Below are 23593 nucleotides of genomic sequence, written 5' to 3' on the forward strand. Positions count from 1 at the left end.
TTGCCCCTGAACTTGTCCTGTGGCAAGTGTATGAGAGCCCCCAGTGGACATCTGGAGCCTGGGTGTCCTTCTGTATTTTATGTTGAGAGGGAGCTGCCCGTTTATGGTGAACATCACTCAGGAAGTGCTGATGAGGAGTGTTCATGCAAGATACCACATTCTTCACTCTGTTCCCATCAAAACACGAAGGCTCATCCAGAAAATACTGTGAACCCCAAGAAGAGGCCCACAGTCAAGTAAATCTTACAGCAGTCATGGCTAAGGCAAGGTGAGCAGTATATACCCTGTGACTGTAGTGAGGCACGTACAAACCAGGCCCCACAATCATTATAATCCTGTTTGACATGGGTTTTGATCCATGCCAAACCTGGGTGTCTCTGTCCAAGAGAAAGTTTGATGCAAAGATGGCTATACACCTGATACTGAAGCATCATAAGGTCAAAGGGTAGGGTGTTATTTTTTCTGGGTCATCTACCAAAGATTGTGGAGGGATGGAACCCAAATTCAGACTGGGAGGCACTGCTAAGAGTGGGGGGTCCCTGCAGGCAGGAAGTGGAGAGGAATGGCAGGCAGGCTGGTATTGCTCCCTTCAACAAAGACACATGGGAGACAGGCAGGACCAGCCTGTCGTCTCTGAGGGGCTGAGCGAGAAGGTAAGTGTCGTGACCCGGCTGCCACCCAGCCTGGCCAAGAACCACACCGAGTCGGGAGTTGAGTCAACCATAGAGGTGCAGCAATCTCAACTTTATTGTGTCAGGAACAAGGTTATATAGTGATAGGAGGCCATAAGAAGAGACAGTAGCAAGAACCAATAAGGGGAAGTTACATCACTATCACTAAGGGGCCTAGGCAGATTTCAGATTAAACCGTCAGGTGAAGCTAATGTCAAAAGCCCGCATGCGGGCTAACGCCAATCCAGCCAGGTCACCTATAGGGAAATGCTCTGGAAGAACCCATGAGGCCACCTCAGCCAACACCCAATAATGGTTGCGTCCCAAAGAAGGTAAAAGGTCCCAACAGGCTGGTTCTTCTGATGCCCTTCTGCCCTGGCCATTGGAAGCCTGTGCCTCTAAAGATTATGTTTCACCCATGCCCCAAGGATCTTTCTGGTGTTCCTGTCCACTCACAGAAGAGCACCAGGGAGCCTGCCCTTTGTACCTTCCCTTTGCCCTGTGAGTATCAGTTGCCCAAGGAGGCCCAATGGCCACATCCACAAGGCAAGGCCCTGGCAAAAGAAATGGCTAGAAGTGAGTGAGGAAGAGTATCACTACCTGTGTCCAATGACTGTGCAGCTACATGCCACATGTCAGCAATAAAGTGGCTTTAATAACAGAGAAGAAACATGCCAAATCTATAAACAATGTGGCTTCAGGGGGGTGGAGAGCTGAGCCAGACAATGCCAGTGGACAGCCTGAGTCTCCTCTGTCCCCACCTGTGTAAGATGTCAGAGACTGTTCAGCCTAGGACACTTCATCCTGCCCTGCTCCTCTGTCCTTTCCCCCATTCTCCTGAGATATTTCTTAATAAACTTGTTGCAGACAAATTTTGTCATAAAATTATTGTTCCAATAATATTTAGATTTAAATGTAGGCTGATTAAAAGAAAGGTGGGGCCTCAGAGTGAGGGCAGGGGCCCACCAGCCATCTTCTGTAAGGCCTGGACCACTGTGCCTCCCTCTGCAGTGTGGATAATCACTGGCCTTTAGTTAGAATAGGTGAGACTCACTCATCTTGAATCTGTGTAGTTGGTCACTCACCTTGAGCCAGCATAGAGCATTACTTGTTTTGACCTAGTACAGACACACTTGCTGTATGGATCTGATATGGATGGAGTCTCTCCACTTGAGCCAGTGTAGACATGACTTTTAGCTGGTGACCTTGGCCCAGAGGAATCCCTCCCTGAGGGTTGTGGACAGGGTGAGTAGCGATGGTTGGAGAAATCACTTCTGAGAAGGCATGGGTGTTCTCAGTGTTCTATGAAATCATTTTCATAATAATGTGTGCAGGGAAGGAAGAGGTGAGCCAGTGGGCAGGGATGGGCATGCCTGCAACAATGGTGGATGCTTCTGCATCTGCCATGCAGCCTCCCCACTCAAAATCATCTCATCACTATTGCTAAAGGTATTGGAGAAGGAGTACAGAGGATTTCAGGAGTGGAGATGCCAATCCTTCTTTTGGATGCAATTTACTGCTTTTCAGCCACCCCAAATTGTGGTACTTTCCTTCAAATTGCCACCTAGGAAACTAATGCAGGTAGCCATTGCTCAGAATAAACCCCACCATCCTGACATTGATATCTAGGTCTGTGTGATCTTCCCTAGGCCTCACATGCTCCACTGTGGACATGTGGGTTCCAGACTGCCTCTCTGATTGTCGACTCTGTTTGTCTAAGTGGCTGGACTTCTCTTGTGTGTCTCTGGTCATCTTGCTTGGGAAGTTGGGTGTTTCCACCTCGCACACAATCATGCATGATTCTGTCTTGATTCCCTGACCCCAGTTGATCACCATGAACTCACTGCACAGTATGATACAGAATAGAAACTTCCAAAGAGCAAAGTTCTACTGTTCTGTGCCCTGTTTTATCAGCTGTATCTAAAAGAATACTTGGTTTTTCACAATAAATACTTGTTTATCTTAATGTGTTCATTAGATTTGTGTGTGTGTGTGTGTGTGTGTGTGTGTGTGTGTGTGTGTGTGTATGACAGGAATCATCTGGAGCAAATTAAGCTGGCCTGCTGTTTGTTGGGTTAAGGTGGGAAGTTAAACCAACCGGACTGAGTCTCAGGAAAGATTGCTGGGAGGCAGAAATCAAGATCTTTACTAAAAACCCAGGTTTCAAAGTAGATCCAGAGGAAGGTGGGCACAGGAGGGTAGGGTGAAGAAAGAGCTTTGGAGGGAGGATGGTCAAGGCCAATCAGATTGCTCACCACGGGACTGTGGATGAGGCCCTGGCTTGTTATCCTATGGACATGTTCTGGAGTTTCTTCTCAGATGTCATGCTGTCCTTGGAGTTGCATTGTGGACTCTGGCTTCATGTGTGTGCACATGAACATGTGGGCCCATGAGCATACTCCCAGGTTGTGCAGGTGAGTCTTTATAGATTGGATGTCACATTTTTGAAGTCTCCACCCCTGTCATTGATGACCTTTCAGGGCCAGAGCTGAGGAGAAGGAAAACCCAGCACTGCCGGAAGTTGGAAGGAATGGACCATTCTCCAAGGAGGGCCCATTCTGCATAAAGCTCCAGGTGGGCAGATGTTGACACAGCAGAGTAAATGAAGAGTCAGCTTTTGAATTCCCAAGTTAAAATTCTTACTTGGCAAAGCAATTGGTGGGGAAGGCCTGGAAGGTTTTTGTTTTACTTTATTTTTTGCAAACAGAATGACCAAAAAAGGGGATGAAGTCAGGGAGCAGAAGTTAGGGAACATTGTGTTGGGAGACTTCCCTAGTGAGAGAGATGATCCATAGGGTGCAAAATGAAGGACCTATGGCATGGGAACATTCACAATCAGAGAAGGAGATATTCTCTCAAAATACCAGGCTGTATCTGGCAAGGTGTAATCTCAACAGCTCAGGAAGTTGAAGCAGGAGGATGACAAGTACAAAGCCAGCCTTCTGAACTTAGTGAACTTGAACTTGAATTTGAACTTAAACCAAGCAAACTTAGCAAGACTTGTCTCAAAATTTAAAAAAATAAACAAAAACGGCTGGGAATGTAGCTCTGGGGTTTAGGGTTTAGTGTCCCTGGGCTTAATCCTCCAATCCCCCCTGCTCCCCACACCAAATAAACAAACATAAAAACAACCGAAAAACCAGGTAGAACCTGAAAGATGGGGTGCTCTGAACACATCTGTTTAGCCCTGCACACTAGGGGACTTCCCTTGGCTCTCAGGAGCTGACTTAACCGAGTCCCCCAATAGGCCTCATGCCTAGAGTGGTTTGGTGCTGTGTTATTCCCACAGGCCAGGGAGAAGGTGCTCAGGGATCTGTAAGAGATGTTCTTTTTTTTTTTAACTAATCTCTTTTTTTTAGAGAGAGAAATAGAGAGAGAGAGAGAGAGAGAGAGAGAGAGAGAGAGAGAGAGAGAGGGAGAGAGAAAGAGACAGCCAGCCAGCCAGACATACAGAGAATTTTAATATTTCTTTTTTAGTTATTGGCGGACACAACATCTTTGTTTGTATGTAGTGCTAAGGATTGAACCTGGGCTGCACACATGCCAGGTGAACACGCTACTGCTTGAGCCACATCCACAGCCCAAGAGATGTTCTTAAGTGTGGCTGGAGTCTGGGCCCAGTAATAAGGGAACCATTTAGACCTGGAAGTGGATGTGGAAGAAAAGTAATCTCTTGTTCTTGGTTTAGACATGAAACTAGAGGAGCTTGTTGAATGCCATTTTCTTCTTCAAGTATTATTTCATATTAAGTGTTTCCTTGATATCTCTATTCCCTGGCATCTCTCTTAGTAATATACCTTGAGCAATTTACCTCACAGTGTAAATAATGCTGGTTGGAATAGCTTCATGAAGGCTGAGGTGCACAGATCAAGAAGTAGAAGGCTACAGTCTTCTGGGGGAGGCATCAGGAATGACCAAGCCCAACCCACATAAAAGCTCTGCTCAGGCCTCTCAAGCTTGTTTTGCTCAAACATGTTTACAGTCACATCCTCACAGAGGGCCCTCAGCTTTTATCACACTGCCATAAATAAAGTCATCCATCCCAGACAGGGCCCACTTTGTTTGGTTCATATTCTGTGGATAGGTTCAATAAAAATCTTCTTTATACCGTAGTACCTAGAAAATCAATTTATTTAAAAATTTTGGTATGTTGTCTTTTGTCAGATGATGGTGCATATGTGACCCAGGCTTCTGTCTTGGCCTGGGAGGCAGGTGACATTCAAGCCAACCTCAGCATATGGCTATGACTTCAGATTAGCCATAGCCATGGCCTATATTGTTAACACATCCTTTTCTCTTTCTGTGTGCTCTTAATTTCATTATTTCTAGATTTATTTCCTTTTAGATACACATTCAGTTTTTAGAAAATTTTGTAATATCATGGGGCACACTGTTGTGAGCAGTGCTGAAGGAACTACATTAGAGCTAGATGCGTTTGAAATGCATTTATATTGAAAGTACTCTTAACACACAGAGAATGGTACTATTCCCATCTCACCCAGCCAGCAAGTCCCTCAGATGTAATAGACCATGTTCCATTCATAGTGCAATGTCTCTGGGCCACAGAAGTGGTCTCTTTACTGTCAGATGCCAGTAGCTCAACTGGGAACCTGAGCGGCAGCAGTTCACAGTGACAGCAGGGCAACACTAGTGGCGCTGTGGGGAGAGTGAGAGTGCATACATGGCAGGGTTAGGGAGTCTCTGAATGTTCACTTCCCTGAGTGTCCCCTTCTGGTGGCTGATGGTAGCAGAGTAGAAAGTCTCTGAGCATTTGCCTCCCTGTGTCCCTCTGTCTGAGGAGCTGAGCTTCTGTGAGAGCTTATATAGGTCACCTTGCAGTTTACAGGGCCTTGTTGTCATCCTTATAGTCGCTATCTTTTGCACTTCACAAAAGGTCAGAAGGATAAGACAGCAGATGGTTGTCATATGTCCAAGTTCAACTTGCATTGCCTGGGTGCTTGCTTCTTTAGAGTGCTCCTTACACACTATATTTTTAAAATCTTGCCTTCACTCTTTACTCTGAGCAAGTACCAAAGATATGTATTTATGAATTTGTTGTTGAGTCCTGGGAGTTGGGCCATGGGGGTTTAAGATGGATACCTCAAACCTAATCAAAGCTTGTAAGAACTCCATTGCATTGAGGGGTTCACAAAAAAGTATTGTACACTGACCTTGCTCTAGGGGATGGTTTTTGGGCTTAGTTTTTCATGTTGCTTTGCAGTCCACATGGCTTTAATTATTCCATATAAGTAGGAATAATTCCATTTTACATGAAAACCAGAGCAAGAATTAATGGTTTACCTTGGAAGTTTATCACAATTCAACACTCCCTAAGCTCAGCTAGGCTGGTAGCTCTGGGTGGCCTGAGACCCAGCATCCATCTTTTTCCACTGAGGCTAGTAATGTTCTTCCTCCAGGCTCTCACCAGGGTGCTTGGCACAGCCAGAAAGACATTTGTTCAAAAGGTTAAAAAGGATGAAGCAAGCAGACAAGGTCCTGGTATCCCAGACAGGTGAGCTAGAGCCCAACCGAGGGTGATTGGTGCCCAGTAGAAAGGAGCACAGTGTCTGGAGCCTCTGTGTGGCCATCCAGAAGCTCTCTGCAGACATTCTTCAGAGCAGCCAGGTAGCTTGTGCCTAGAGTCAGGGTTCCCAGGTGGGGTGGGCTTTCACCAAAACAGCTGCATGTTTCTTCACCATGTTAGTAGCAGTAACACAGGACAAGGAGATCAAGGTCTCAACACATCTCTGATGTCCTTCAATCCTACTTGAGATCTGTCAGTTGGCACCTCTGTCTCAGGAACACCTGGTAAGGCATGTTGGAGAGACCCTGGCTCTTGCCCAATGTGCACAGATGAGACAAACTGGGTTTCAAAGAGCTGGCTGCAACATTAAGCTAAAAAAGTGGTGAAAAATCACACAACACAGAGGGTAGTTTTTAAACTGAGAGCAGGACTTCTCTGTGAGCTTAATGTTCAGTTTCCATGCTATAAAGAGAGCATGAACCCTGTTTCCTTTATTTTATATCAGGAACCTCAGAGAGGGATAAGATTTCAAGGACGGAGTCTTGCTTCATGACGTCTTGTCAGCAGATAGGTTGACATCTTGGTGAGTCACACCCATCTCAGGTGCTGTGTGGGATCTGAGGCAGAGCTAGAGGGGGAGGTGCACCTGTATCATGTGATCAATCCTTGACAGAGAGCTTGCAGTGCTAGGCCTATCCGCTCATTTGGCTACTATGTGCAATAGTTCACACATATAGCCCATGGATGGCTCATGACAACTGGCCTGCTTCTTGTTACTGGGGACATGGGTCTCTGGACCTGCAGTTGAAGACTGGGCCACTCCACAGACATTCCTCCTCATTTCCAGTGTCCATCATGGGTCTTTAAGTGATGTCTGTAGGCTGGAGCACTGCCCAGCACCACCCCAGTCTCAGGGAGAGTAAGGCTGGTCTCTAGCATCAGTACTAACCACTCTTACCTTTAGCCTCTGAGCCAGATCAGTCCACCCATGTGGCTCACTCAGCTGTCTCAAGACAGGCTGCCAAAAGCATGCGGCATGTCTATGTGGGCTCCTTCAAGCCTTCCTTAAAAATTAAATTAAAAAACATCAGGGCCACTTGCACTCCCTCTGCCAGCTTTGACTCTTTTGCAACAATGCAAGCTCCATGTTGTGGAAGCTGCAGTCAGTTGTGGACCTTACAAATAAGGGTATGGTAAGATGGCCTGTGAAGCCTGGCTAAAATGGAAAAGCATAGGGCACTGGTACCAGGCAGTAGGAAGACCCTGCACTATGAAAGAGTTACTGAAGATGGCAGAAGCTTGGTTGGCATTTGGGTTTGGGAGGCTGACATAATTTAGACAGAGACAGGAGCAGCTGAGCTAAGGACCCAGAACAGAAGGAAGAAATGTCTAAGAGAAGTACTGAGAGTGAACGTTGGCTGAATTTGCCTTAAAGGGGCATCTGAGTTCAATTACACAAGACTTGGTGCATCCTGGGCAGGAGTTCAGATGGTGAGCTATAGACATGAAAGTTTCAGTGGGCTTGGGCTGCAGGGTTGGAGTGTCATCCCTGGGATGTAGAACAATCCTCTCATTTAATAGCCCAGAATGGAGGTGAAGGAGGAGCTCTGCAGGAAGGAGAGTGAGTCTGGGTACTGCTGAGATGTAAGGAGGATACGAAGTAAGCAGAGAGCTGTGTTGATAAAGCAAAAAGCAGGGTATGACTTTAGATCTGCTCCTGATCACACAGGTAGGAGGAGAAACTTACCACAGCACACCTGGACAGACAAGCACATCCAGGCTGAAAGTGGAGAATAGCAGGACAGGCACTGGCATCATGCACATTAGAAACTCTGGGACATTCTGCAGGTTGCAATGATGCTCAGCTTGAGGCAAAGTGACACTTAAAAAACCATGAGACATTAGCTTGTGGCAGGTGCAAGGTTTTATTTATTTGCTGTGCCTACTTGGCTAATGCTGACTGGAAGAAAGAAGCTCCACACCAGCATCTGGTACTGTTTCATCTGCAGACAGAGACAAACATCTGTCAGAGGGCTCTGGGAATAGTGAGGGATTGGACCATGGATGTGGGGGTCTGGAGCTTGCCTTTCCTGCACTTGCAAATGTATAGCATCTGCTGGATGACACACTAGATACTGGGAAGCCAAATTCAACTGGAAGAAATGTTCATGCCAACAAGTACAAACTCAAGAGGGTGGAGAGAGGGGGCCTGGGCAGATGTAAAGGGACTCAAGATGAAGAAGAAGACTGGATGAAGAAGGATGGTGTGGAGAAGGAGTTGTGGATAGCATTGCCAGTGTTGGGAAGGAGGAGAGGCAGAAGGGATGGGGTACCCAGGCAATGATGACATGCACATGAATGTCCAGCTCTGTCATGGTGAGATCCTCTGTCACTGCTCCTTTCAGAAGAATTCTTGATGACTATGATGGTCTGTTGTATTCCCAGGAATTCCTTGATGACCTGAGATCCTGTCAGAGATAAGCATCAGGACAGGAAGCAAGTCCTAAAGTCACTGCATGCATATTGAGACTCCCCTGTGGGTCTCAGGAGGCCTGCTATTTCTGTATTTGGCTCACTCATCTGTACCCCTTTTGAACTTGAGTGTTGGACATCCCCTGCCAGGACCTATTGCTGTCACATATCTGTCCCTGTCTCTCCTTCCAATGCTTGGCTGGTCTGTCTGGCAGTGAGGGTTTGACCAGGTATTTAACACTCCTGTATAGGTGACCAAGGTGACTCAGGACTCCCAGCAGAATGTACAGCTTGATGATGACACAGAGAAAGGAGCTGTAACCAAAGACAGTGATGAACCCCAGGGCCTCCCACAGGCAGAAACTGGTGAAAGCAGCTTCCTCATTCTTCTCAAACAGAATACTGTAAAGAGGTAGAGGAGAAGGTAGGAGTGAATTTCCACACAGACCTCCAGCACCATGGTGACATTTCAGCTGCCTTGTATGACCCAGTTCCCTCAAAATGTATTTTTCCCCAAAATCATATTTTTCTTTTAATAAAAGAGAATTATTTTGAGAATTTATCTTCTAACAAAAGAGAACATTGTGGATGACAGCAGGTTAGGGAGACCTGATAGCTGCAGGGACCACCATTGAATAAGAATGTGAGGTTCCTGAGTGCTCCCTGTGGAAGCAGCCCCATTCTGCCTGCCCTTAGGACCAGGGAAACAAAGCAGAATGACCAGGCCTAGCCAGGCACAGCATCCTCCACCAGCCATGAGCCAGCCAGCGTGTAGTGCTAGATCTGGATCCTTCATTTAGGGACCATCTGAGGAGCTACTGGGCAGCTTAGCAGGCCCATGACCTCAACTCCAAGTTTTCAGAGAGTATCAGCAGTCAACTGTCAATAAAGCCTTTTTGTTGTTTTGATGGTATGCTTCATGTGAACATGTTTTATGATGGGACACCACTCTTCATGGTGGTCTAGCTATGCATTACACTATAAGGAGAGTATTTTGATTCTGAAAGTCTCAAGTGTTTTAGACCCAACATGTTTTCTTAAGAGGAGTGATTATTCATTTTTTATTTGATTACGCAAATAAGACACAAATTCTATTTTTTCCTTTTGTGGTTCTGGGAGTTTGTCCTAGGGCCTCCTGCATGCTAGGAAACCTTTCTACCACTGAGCTACATCCCCAGCCCTATAGATCCTTTAGTTGTCATTAGCTTCATGATGAGCTAGTGACAATAAAATTACTTAGAAGTTCAACTAGATTTAGACTGATGCAAGAGTTTGGGCATCCATAGCTCCTTGTGATTTCTAAAAGATAGAGTGTTTCCCCACAACACAGCAGCATCTAATATCACTCCTGGACTGAGTTGACACCTCTGCTTCTCTTGGCTTACCACTTCCTGCAGAGGTCTAGGAGGAGTTGGACGTTCCTTGACTGTTTGTTCCTGTGACAAATATTTGATTATATTGCTGCTAAAAGGTATGCATACAAATAAAATAGATACAAAAATTATTTGGGATAAGTGATTCAGTCACAGTGAGTCAATTTGCCATTAGAACTTTTTTTTATACAGTCACTCACTTGGGAAAGTTAAACCATGATTTGAAATAAAATCTCTAAAATGTCATTTTTCCCCTCTAGTGATCAAGTTTTAAGAAGGCAAACCTAAAACATAGTGACAGAATAAAAATATAACAAGTTTACATATGTTTTACTTCAACTTGAAATATGTAAAAGTGGCACATACTTTGAATTTTTAAAATTTTTTAGTTGTAGTTGGACAAAATGCCTTTATTTTTATTTATCCATTTTTCTGTGGTGTTGAGGCTCAAACCTAGTATCTCACATATGCTAGGTGAGTGCTCTACTGCTGAGCTACAACCCCAGCCCACATACTTTGAATTTTATATTAGTTTGAACTATTTGATTTTTGTGTTATAAATGTTCATAATAAAATACAGAACTAGCTAAGAGTGTCAGTTACCAGTAATTAAATGTATGAATAATTAAACAAGTAGGTGTTTGAGAAAATATAACCATATCCTAAGGTTTTACATTAGTTTAATCTTTTTTTTGGGGGGGGGAGTTACTGGGGATTGAATCCAGGTGTGCTTAATCACTGAGCCACATCCCCAGTCCTTTGTTGTATTTCATTTAGAGGTAGGGTCTCACAGAGTTACTTAGGGTTTCACTAAGTTGCTGAGGCTGGCTTTGAACTTGAAATCCTCTTGCTTCAGCCCCTCAAGACACTGGGATTACAAGGATGTGCTACCATGGCAGGCTTAGATTTAGCTTTATACAGAAATTGAAAAGAAAGTGCAGAGATTTACAGGTAGCCTCAGCCTGGTTTATATCCTTATTATGACTTAGGTAAGCTGTTTCTAAAGTGTTAACATCTTAGACCATTCATCATGAAGAAGAAGTACTGGTATGTTAAAATTAACTGAAGTCACATATCTTTTGGATTCTTGGTACTGTGTCTTCCTGTTCTAGGATTCCATCTAGGATCCAACATGACATCCAGTCATCATGTCTCCATGAACTTCTCTTGGGATGACAGTTTCTATGAACTCCCTTGTTCTGATAACCATGACAGTATTTAGGAGGACTTGTCAGGTATTTTTTAGATTGTTCTCCATTGAAGTTTTCAAGAAGAAAATTTTAAAAGCCACAAGAAAAAAGCAGCAGATCACATATAGGGGTATACCAATTAGTTTAAAGGCTATCTTTCAACACAGTCCCTGAAAGCTAGAAGATCCTGGAACAATATATTTCCAATGCTAAAATATACTGTATTCTAACCAAGACTCTTGTATGCAGCAAGACTAAGTGTCAGATTTGATGATTAAATAAAATTCTTCCATTTTGTACAAAAGTTAAGAGAATCTGCAGGCAGAAAACCAGTGGTCAACATATCCTTGGCAAATATATCATTAAGAGGAAATGGAAAAGAACAATGAAAACAACAGTGGAATGGAGTACACAATGGGAAAAAACTAATCAAAGTAAAAAAGCAAGTCAAATTAAATAACAAAGATAAACAAATATGACTGGAAATACAAATCATATCTCAATAGTAACCCTAAATGTTAATGGCATGAACTCACCATTCAAAAGATACAGGCTAGTAGACTAGATTATTTTAAAAAAGATCCTACAATATGCTGTGTACAATGAAATCATTTGATAAGAAAAGAGATACACAGACTGAAGGTAAAAGGTTGGGAAAAATCATACACTCACACAGACCTCAGAAGCAAGCAGGGGTGTCCTTACTCATATCAAATAAAGTAGACTTCTAGCCAAAGTTTATCAAAAGGGATAAAGAAGAACCCTACATATTGATCAAGGGAACCATACAGCAACAAGACATAACAATCTTGAATATATATGCCCCTAACCATGGTGCAGCTATGTTCATATAAAAAATTCTTCTCAAGTTCAAGAGTCAAATAGACCAAAGCATAATAATCATGGGTCATTTTAGCACACCTCTCTCACCACTGGGAAGACTGTCCAATCAAATTTGAATAATGAAACCATAGAACTCAAAACCACAATTAACAAGTTAGACTTAGTTGACATATATAAAATATCAACCAATATCAAGCAGCACAATATCTCAGCAGCACATGGATCCTTCTAAAAAATAGACGCTATATTATGTCCAGGGCAACTCTTAACAAATACAAAGGAGTAGAGTTACTACAATGCATTTTATCCCATTGTAATGAAATAAAATTGGAAATCAATAATAAATTAAGGAAGAAAAATTCCTTCTTCATATGGAGAATGAACAATATGCTCCTAAATGAACAATGGGTTACAGAAGATATCAAGGAGGAAATTATAAAATTCTTAGAGGTAAATGAGAACTCAGACACAACATATCAAAATACCTAGGACATTATAAAAGCAGTACTAAGAAGAAAATTCATTGCTTGCAGTTTATTTCTTGAAAGAAGAAAGAGCCAAGAAGTAAATGACTTCACACTACACTTCAAAGCCCTAGAAAAAGAAGAACAAACCATCTTCAAAAGCAGAGGAAGGCATGCAATAATTAAAATCAGAGCTGAAATCAGTGAAATAAAAACAAAAGAAACATTTGGAAAAATTGACAAAACTCAGAATTGGTTCTTTGAAAAAATATATAAGAATCACAGACCCTTAGTCATGCTAACAAAGAGAAGAAGACTGAGAACCCAAATTACTAGCATACATTTTAAAAAAAAAATAAATATCAAAACAGACACTACAGAAAAACAGAAGATAATTAGAAATTATATTGAAATCATAACTCTAATAAAATAGATGATAGTGAAGGCATCAGTAAATTCCTAAAGTCATATGACCTGCCCAGATTGAGCCAGGAAGATGTACATTTGCTGCAGTCCAGCTGGGCAAATAACCGGGAGGTGACAAGCAACTTGAAGGTTGAAGCGGGAACTACTTTATTGCAAGTGAACTCAGCGGATCTGAGCGAGAACGCAAAGTAGTGGGCTCCTAAGGTAGCAGAACAACTTCTCTGCAGAACAACAGAGGTATATATACCTAACTAATTACACACAGCTTGACTCAATTAACATCATCTAGATACAGCAGTCAGCCAATAAGAAATCCTCATCATCTTAATGGCTCGCTGGCATTGCTTAACAAACCACTCCTCCTGGTAAACTGCCAGGCACATCTTGACTTGATTTTCATCCCCAACATACATCACTTAAAGAGACCAATATCAAGTGAGGACCTAGAAGAAGTCATCAAAAGATCAGCACCCAAGAAAAGCCCAGGACCAAATGGATATAGAGCCAAGTTTTAAAAGACTTCTCAGGAAGAACTAATACCAATAATCTTCAATCTATTTCAGGAAACAGAAAAAGAAGGAGTACTTCCAACTTCATTCTATGAGGCCAATATCACCCTGATTCCCAAACCAAAAAAAGAAACCTCAAAGAAAGAAAACCTCAGACCAGTATCTCTAATGAATATATATGCAAAAATCCTCAATTAAATTCTGGCAAATTGAATACAAAAACATATAAAAAATATCATGCACCATGATCAGGTTGGATTCATCCCAGGTATGCAAGGTTTGTTCAACATATGAAAATCAGTCAATATAATTCATCACATCAATAGGCTTCAAGATAAGAACCATATGACCATCTCAATAGATGCAGAAAAAGCATTTGACAAAATACAGCACTGTTTTATGTTCAAAACACTGGAAAAACTAGGGATAACAGGAACTCATGACAACATCATAAAGGCTATCTCTGCGAAGCCTCAGGCCAAGATTATTCTAAATACAGAGAAAAGGAAGGCATTCCATCGAAAATTTGCAGCAAGACAGGAATGCCCTGTTTCTCCACTTCTATTAAACATAGTTTTTGAAACACTAGCCAGAACAATTAGAGAGACAAAGTAAATCAAAGGGCTTTGTATAGGAAAAGAAGAATGTAAATTAGTACTACTTGCTGATCATACAATTCTATAACTAGAAGAACCAAAAAGTCCACCAGAAAACTTCTAAAAGTAGTAAATGAGTTCAGCTAAGTAGCAGAATATAAAATCAACACCAATATATAAAAGGAATATCTGCATATAAGCCTCTGAGACCAAAATATGGGAAACTGCCCCGTTCACAATAACCTGAAAAAAATAAGACATTTGGAAATGAATTTAACAAAAGAGGTGACAGATCTATAAAACAAAAACTACAAAACCCTAATAAGAGTCATAGAAGAAGACCTTAGAAGGTAGAAATGTCTACCTTGCTCTTTGCTAGGCAGAATTAATTTTATCAAATTGGCCATACTACCAAAAACACTAAACAGACTTAATGCAGTTACGATCAAAATCAATGACAATCAATGGTATTTTTCTTAGAAAGTGTAAACCAGATGAGATTTTCAGGGAGAGAACTAAGATGTCAGAACAGAGGAGCTACTGTGTCTGGGGGCTCTGCACATGGACCTGAGAAAACAGTCAAAATGCAACTCCGCCAGGTCCTGCCATGATGGAAAAATACATTTCAGAGTGTGTGACAGGACACCATACAGTGAACCTTTCACAGATTCTACCAGAGTGGAAAACACAACGCTAAACAAAGACGCTTTGCTTGCCCATAAGATTCCAGACATCAGCCCCAAACCCGCAATCTGAACAGATGCCTGGACCACAATCTGCAGATCAACCTAGGATTCACCCCTTCCTGCTGCTACAATTTTCTTTGAAGAGTGGGGTGTTGTGTGAAAAAATAAGTAACACATTTACCAACACACGTTCTGGGAAACTGGGATCAGTGTTTGATGATACAACATCAGGATCCCTGCAGGCTGGTGTCTTTTAGGGGTTTGCATCCACACACAATAGAATAAGGGTATGGATGGAAAAAGGAGAGCTACCTGGAGCTTAAAATACAGCACACTGAAGATGGGTTGTGACTAGGTATTTTTACCTCTACTAGTCTGGGAATTGTATTATTTCTTCTTCTTCTTCTTCTTCTTCTTCTTCTTCTTCTTCTTCTTCTTCTTCTTCTTCTCTCTACAGTTATCTGAAGCAGACACATTAACACCACATTGAAGAAGCAGCTCAAATATTTGTGTTGATTTGTGTTCCACAGCAAACATGAGGGCTGCTCTAAAATAAGAGAGATAACTTCAAACTTAGGCATTTTAATAAATTTAGTTTAAAAAGCCATTGTATTACATTTTACCAATGTGACATCTAGCTTTACATACACTAACAGACATATACATCTTGTAAGATCAAATCTTTATCTTTGTAAATCATTTGGAAGTCTAAAAGAAAAACAAACAAATGAAGAAAGAAATCACTTGTCCCCAAAGCAGAGTTACAAACTTAAAATCCTTCAATGAATAGTAACTATGATGATGTAATTCATTTGGAGTTGGCAAAGATTTCAATGAATAAAGCTCCATTTTCTTCCTAGGGTTATGTAATATATTGTAACTCACAGTTAGCTAAAGGTCAAGAAATAAAAAAGCTATTTGCAGGTGTAACATAATAACAATAGAAACGGTGATAATAATAGCCATTGTTGCTTCAGTCATTCACTCTGAGAAGCATTTGCCAGGCACTGAAATCAATGCTATGTGTATAATATTGCAGCCAGCCTTCAAGCATATGTTATTCTGTTTTTAATTAGAAATGTATAATATTTGTCAAGAGCAATTAACCCTCATATAGGAAAAATATAAAATCAATATTGTACAAATTAAGTAATTTAAAGCAAATAGACAAAAGACAAAATAATTAAATAATTTTCATTTATTTATGTTCAACACAGCATTTACAAAAGAAAACTATATCAGGAGAAGATAAAATATTACAGAAAGTTTAAAAGATTAATAGACCACTAGAAATGCTAACAAAGAGAAGAAGAGAGAGAACCCAAATTACTAGCTTATGGGATGAAAAAGGCAATATCACAACAGACACTTCAGAAATACAGAAGATACTTAGGAATTATTTTGAAACCCTATACTCTAATAAAATAGAAGATTGTGAAGGCATTGATAAATTCCTTAAAGCATATGAACTGCCCAGATTGAGTCAGGATGTTATAAACAACCTAAACAGACCAATATCAAGTGAGGAAATAGAAGCCATCAAAAGAATACCAACCAAGAAAAGCCCAGGACCAGATGGATACACGGCAGAGTTTTACAAGAACTTTAAAGAAGAACTAATACCAATACTCTAGAATCTATTTAAGGAGATAGAAAAAGAGGGAGTATTTCCAAATTCACTCTATGAGGCCAACATCACCCTGATTCCCAAACCAGATAAAGACACCTCAAAGAAAGAAAATTTCAGACCAATATCCCTAATGAATTTAGATCCAAAAATCCTCAATAAACTTCTGGCAAATTGGATACAAAAACATATAAAAAAGATCGTGCACCATGACCAAGTGGGATTCATCACTGGGATACAAGACTGGTTCAGTATACGAAAATCAATAAATGTAATTCACCACATCAATAGACTTAAAGATAAGAACCATATGATCAACAATAGATGCTGAAAAAGCATTTGACAAAATACACCATCCCTTTATGTTCAAAACACTAGAAAAATTAGAGATAACAGGAAATTACCTCAAAATGAAAAGCTATATACACTAAGACTCAGGCCTGCATCTTTCTCAATGGAGAAAAATTGAAGACATTCCCTTTACAATCTGGAACAAGACAGAGATGCCCTCTCTCACCACTTCTATTCAACATAGTTCTTGAAACACTAGCCAGAGCAATTAGACAGATGAAAGACATTAAAGGCATAAATATAGGAAAAGAAGAACTTAAATTAGCACTATTTGCTGATGACATGATCCTATACCTAGCAGACCCAAAAAATTCAACCAAGAAACTTCTAGAACTAGTAAATAAATTCAGGAAAGTGCAGGATATAAAATCAACACGAATGAATCAAAGGCATTCCTGTATATCAGTGACAAATTCTCTGAAATGGAAATGAGGACAACTACTCCATTCACAATATCCTCAAAAAAAAAAAAACCTGAGAATCAACTTAACAAAAGAGGTGAAAGAGCTATAAACTGAAAACAATACCACCCTGAAGAAAGAAACAGAAGAAGACCTTAGAAGATGGAAGGATTTACCTTGCTCATGGATTGGTAGAATTAATATTATTAAGATGGCCATATTACCAAAAGCACTTTACAGATTCAATGCAATTCCCATCAAAATCCCAATGACATCCTTGCAGAAATGGAAAAAGCAATCATGAAATTCATCTGGAAGAACAAGAGACCCAGAATAGCTAAAGTAATTCTAAGCAGGAAGAGTGAAATTGATGGTATCACGATTTCAGATTTTAAACTATACTATAGAGCAATAGTAACAAAAACTGCATGGTACTGGAACCAAAACAGGCTGGTAGACCAAGGGTACAAAATAGAGGACACAGAGACAAATCCACAAAATTACAACTACCTTATATTAGACAAAGGTGCTAAAACCATGCAATGGAGAAAGAATAGCATCTTCAACAATGGTGCTGGGAGAACTGGAAATCCATATGCAACAAAATGAAATTGAATCCCTTTCTCTCACCATGCACAAAAGTCAACTCAAAATGGATCAAGGTGCTAGGAATCAGACCAGAGACTCTGCATGTAAAAGAAGATAAAGTTGGCCCTAATCTTCATCACGTGGGGGCAGGCCCCCAATTTCTTAATAAGACACCTATAGCACAAGAGTTAAAACCAAGAATCAACAAATGGGACAAATTCAAACTAAAAAGGTTTTTTTTCTCAGCAAGAGAAACAATATCTGAGGTGAATAGGGAGCCTACATCCTGGAAACAAATTTTTACCCCTCAAACATCAGATAGAGCACAATCTCTAGAGTACACAAAGAACTCAAAAAGTTAAACAACAACAACAAAATAACCCAATCAACAAATGGGCCAAGGACTTGAACAGAACTTCTCAGAAGAGGATATACAATCAATCAACAAATACATGAAAAAATGCTCATCATCTCTAGCAATCAGAGAAATTCAAATTAAAACTACTCTAAGATACCATCTCACTCCAATAAGAATGGCAGCCATTATGAAGTCAAACAACAATAAGTGCTGGCGAGGTTGCAGGGAAAAAAGTACACTCATACTTTGCTGGTGGGACTGAAAATTGGTGCAGCCAATCTGGAAAGCAGTATGGAGATTCCTTAGAAAGCTGGGAATGGAACCACCATTTGACCCAGCTATTCCCCTTCTCGGGCTAGAGCAAAAAGACCTAAAAAGAGCATACTACAGGACACAGCCACATCAATGTTTATAGAAGCACAATTCACAATAGCTAGAATGTGGAACCAACCTAGATTCCCTTCAACAGACGAATGGATTAAAAAATATGGCATTTATACACAATGGAATATTACTCAGCACTAAAAAATAACAAGATCATGGCATTTGCAGGCAAATGGATGGCATTAGAGCAGACTATGCTAAGTGAAGTGAGCCAATCCCTAAAAAAATGCCAAATGTCTTCTCTGATAAAAGGGGGGTGACTCAAAATGGGATAGAGAGAAAGAGCATGAGAAGAAGACTACCACTAAATAGGGAAGAAAGTTGGGAGGAAAAAAGAGGGAGAAGGAAAGCTACACAGAAGATGGAAGGAGAAGTACATTGTTATACAGAATACATATATGATGTTCTAATGAGAAAAAGAAAAAAAGTGTGTCACATTAGATTAGATAGACAGAAAGGATGGGAGAGAAGGGGAGGAGTAAGGAGGATAGGAAGGGCAGGAGAATAGAATAGACAATATGATTGATGTATGTACAATCCATGTATGTATTATATGTAAAAATACATTCTGCTGTCATGTGTGACTAAAAAAATTTAAAAATAAATTAAAAAAAAAAGACAGTACAATGAACAAAAATAACAGTTATTATTTTACCAGGTGTTTACATTTTATGGTTGCTTGCTCTATAAAAAAATAAAATTTAATATAAACAATGTTATGGGTAAACTGAAAAAAAAGAAAAATAAGTCATTAACACAGCTTTAAAAAAAGAAAGAAAGAAAGAAAGAAAAAAAGAATGAAAGAAAGAAAGAAAGTAGTGTATCATGAGAGTTTTCTCCTTTAGAAATAATTCAAATGACCTTCCTAGAAAGAGTCAGCAGGTCTGGGGATATAGCTGAGTGATAGTGGGCTGGCCTAGCATGCAGAAGGCCTTGGAGTTTAAAGCCAAATACTGCAAGAAAAGAAAAGGGAGGGAAGGGAGAAAAAAAAAGGAAGGGAGGGAGGAAGGGAGGAAGTAAAGAAGAAAGAAAAAAGGAAAAAAGGAAGAAAGGGAGGAAGAAAGGAAGAAAGGAAGAAAAAAGGGAGAGAACAAAAGCAGGGAAAGCAATGGGTTATTACAGCAAAAGGGAAAGCAGTACAAATATAAATACATGACATAAAATCTGTTGAGACAGTTTAGAAAGCTTTAGAATTTGCATGATATCAAACTGAGTGGTATTATGACTGTATAGAAACTTAAGAAGCTCCACCTTGGCCTGGCCTAAACCAAACTCAGGGGGGGGAGGCATAGAGAGGACTCCTGTCTGGCTGGAGTAGAAGGGACCTGAACCCTTGGCACTTCAGGATGCACTGGTAAGGGAAGGAAGGGGCCAAGACTACCTTGATGGGCACTTGAGCACCATAAGGCTCCTGGGAGTCCTTCACTCCAGCTCCCCACCATCACAACTCCCCCTTTCAGGGGTTCTCAGTGGTCTGTTCCGTTGCCTGGTGCAGGTTTGAGTTCCTCACCAAACACCGGAGTGTTCACAGCCTATATTGGCCTGCCTGGGCAGGCTGTGGTTGTGGTGGCAAGAGCCAAAGCCAACTTAGCTTGACGGAGGCACCAAGGACTGCCCTACAGCCACATTAGCGGGTGGTCCTGGAAGAAGTAGGCAGGGTTGTGGCAGCATTGTCTGAAGACATGAAGCCAGGCCCAAGTCCTTATGGTGTTCCTTGGGAGTTGGTGATGTGTAGAGCTATTGGATGTTTTGCTCTTCTCTTGTTTTTGTGGAGAAGTTTTCAGTGTGTTAGAAGCAGGCTGTATGTGGGAAGAGAAAAACAGCTGGCTTTAAAACTTTCTAGACTAATTGAAGAGAAATGTGAACTACTTGAAAAAGTTAGCCTTGTTCAAAAAGAGCTTGAAGGCTTAGAGTCAACTTTAAAGGACAGCAGTTCTGAGAAGGGTCCAACAGACGTCCCCAATTTGGAGGCAACCTATGAAAAGCTGCATAGGTCCAAACCTAGCCATGGGGATGAAAGACTTTTTCTAGACAAAGAGCTAAAAGAACAAAAGGCTAGACATTGTAAACAGGATGAAATCATGGCAGATATATCGAGAAGGATAAAATCCCTTGAAGGTGAATCTGAATCAATCAGATCAGAAATAGCTGAAACTAAAACAAACTTGAGACTGCTTCAAATAAGTGAGGAAAGACTTCAGCTGGCAATGAAGGAAGCCTTGGATGAATGTTCCCAGCTTCAGCAAAGTCAGAAACCGATCTTACAAGGAGACACTGAAGCATGGAGAGGACAAGGACGTGTCCAATGTGAAGAGAGCACCACATTGGAAGACTCTCAATTCCATTCAAAACAAGTTCAAACTGATAAAGACAATCACGTGGAGTCTCTGACTGAAGGCTTGCTGAAGATGAAAGATAGGTCTTCTCCAACCAAGGGAGCCCAAACAGACATTGGGAACTTGGAATGGGGAATGACGAGTGAATCAGGAATTGGTGCTCACTTGGATGATGAGCCCAAAGGAGCTGTGAAGAAACTGGTTGATGGTGCTAAGCTAAAGTCCTCCTTAGAAACCTTAGAAGGACAAAGATTTCAAACTTGTGCTTTCTTATCTGAAGTAGAGAAAACAAAGGAAGACCTTAGAGAACAGATTAGAAGTCTGAAGACTGAACAGGCCACCTTGCTGTCAGAAAATACATGGCTTGAAGGTGAGAATGAGAACCTTCAGCAGAAATTTAAAGACATGATGGAATGCTATCAAGAAAATATGATGAAACTCCATGGGAAACTCAGAGTAGAGGAAAATTCCCTGGAGGAGCAAGAGGAGAAACTTTCCAAGGTCAAAGAAGAGATGGGCCATACAAGAGAAGAGCTGGAGACCTACAGAAAGCGAGCCAAATATCTTAAAGAAGAATTGGAGAGAACCATTCAGTCCTGTCAGGGGAAGATTATTTACTCTGAGAAAAAAGCACATGAGAGTGAGTTGGCGGCTTGGATTGCTGAAAGAAACCTCCATTATTTCATGAAACAAAAAGCTCGCAATAGACAAAAGTTAACTGAAAGGGAGCTTCAATTGGAACTCCTAGAGGAAGATCCCTGTGCACTTGGTGTTTCAAATGCAGCATTGGGCAGAAAGCATTCCCCCAATGGTCCCTCACTATTGGGTCCTCCTTGGCAAGGTGGATGTTATTCGAAGTATGGTAGACCATGGCGACCAGCAGAATTCAGAGGTTCTAATCTGCCTTCTTTGGATAAAGAGGATGGGCCTATGTCTTCAGAAATTCAGTCCAGTAGAAAGGAGACCAAAATGAATCTTGATGATTCCAATGTGCTCGATTCACCTCTCCCTTCTGAAAACCAGGCAACTGGCTCCGGCTCATTGTTGGCACCTTTCCCTCCAGTCAGAGGTGAATTATTTCCTGTGGACCCAAGGAGTCAGTTCATGAGAAGAGGACCATTTTTCCCTCTGCCTCCTCCAGGAAACAGGTATGGGGCACCTGGAGATTATTTTCCACCGGGCCCACCACCCCCTCCATTTTTTCCAATGCCAGATGTCTGTGAATGGAGGTATTTTCCTCATGACCTTCCCCAAGAGCTGGAATTCCTCCCCCCACCCCCGCATTCTGAAAGTAGAAGTGAGTGCCCTTCAGGCTTCTTTACACCTTCAAGTGAGTCTGCTACTGAACATCAACAAGAAACCTGATGTTTTTGATCTTTCTTCAAAAGTAATTTGACTTACTTCTCATTTTTAGTTTTTAAGTAATTGCTTTTACTTAAGTAAGTGATTATACTTTTGCTCTGATTGAAGCTAAATAAAACTACAATTCTTAGGATAGTATTTTGGAAATAAAGATGGTTTAAATATGATACTATGAGTAAATTATTTTCATTCTATTTTACTCTAATGATTACAGCATTGAATTTGATTAATCCACTATTCTATAAAGAACAATGGGAGTTTCAGGTATGTCATCCAGCCTCTGGTGATATTTTAAATGCCCAACAAAGGCAGTCCCTTTATACAAAGAAGTGTATTTACTATGATTGTAGCAAATGTGAAAGGAACTGTATGCTTAATGAAAGATTTTCATTGATTTTCAGTCTTGTGGGGCATGTCAACTAGTTTTCCCATAAAACAATAACTAGAGCATATTAAGAGTAAACCAGAAAACACTACTAAACATGTCATGGAACTAGAAGATCTCAAATACAAAGAAAGTTGCAGTTCTCAGGAAACATTTTGGAATTGGAAACCACAATTTAAACTCACTCTGTTCCCATTTTCCCTGAGTCATCTTGATGACTTCTTCTTCTTCTTCCCCCCTCCTCCTCCTCCTCCCCCTCCTCCTCCTCCTCCACATCCTCCCTTCTTTTTCTTCTTCTTCTTCTTCTTCTTCTTCTTCTTCTTCTTCTTCTTCTTCTTCTTCTATTTTTCTTTGTTTTCTCATCTTTGAGTTCTTCTTCTATCTTTAATTAATTAATCACTCAATCAATCAATTAATTAATTTTTATGTGGTTCTGAGGATCCTATTCAGTACTTTGCACGTGCTAAGTGAGTGCTGTTCCACTGACCCACAACCCCAATTCCTGTCTTTTATATTTTATACCCATTTTCATGAAATTTAGAATTGCATTCTGCTGTGGTTCACTGATAAAGGTTTACCTAGTCTTTGGTTTTGGGGAGATATTTGTAAAATACACATGATTTATTGGGACACTAAAATAAGAATCAAACACATAATTCTCAGCTTTTGGTATTCTTAGATTTGATACTCATAAAATGACTCTGCTAAACTACTTTAAGATTTTTGAACTTCTCACTTTCAACTTCTATATCATTGCCAACAAGTGACAATTGGCCAACCTGCACTAATACATAGAGAACACTTTGAACAAGTTTTCCCCAATAGAGACCAAGAACTAACATGTATTAGAAATACCCTAACTATAGTTAAAGCTTTATTCAAATGTTAAATATGCTCTCTAAATGTGTGTGTGCATGTGTTTAAAGTACCCATTTAAACCTAAAATGAATGCAGTAGTATAACCTCCTTCTTAAAAATAAGAAGCAGTTCTATTAAAACATTTGAAGCACAGTGAAGAATCTGCCTGATATTTGAGCCCAAAATTAA

The 23593-nt window shown here is 40.8% G+C and overlaps 1 pseudogene; it reads left to right on the top strand.

The window, feature by feature from the left end:
- Positions 1–602: 602 nt before the first annotated feature.
- On the top strand, positions 603–22164 carry LOC144375704 (melanoma inhibitory activity protein 2 pseudogene; annotated as a pseudogene).
- Positions 22165–23593: the final 1429 nt, after the last annotated feature.

Source organism: Ictidomys tridecemlineatus, chromosome 3, assembly GCF_052094955.1.
Source record: "Ictidomys tridecemlineatus isolate mIctTri1 chromosome 3, mIctTri1.hap1, whole genome shotgun sequence".
Classification (NCBI taxonomy): domain Eukaryota; kingdom Metazoa; phylum Chordata; class Mammalia; order Rodentia; family Sciuridae; genus Ictidomys; species Ictidomys tridecemlineatus.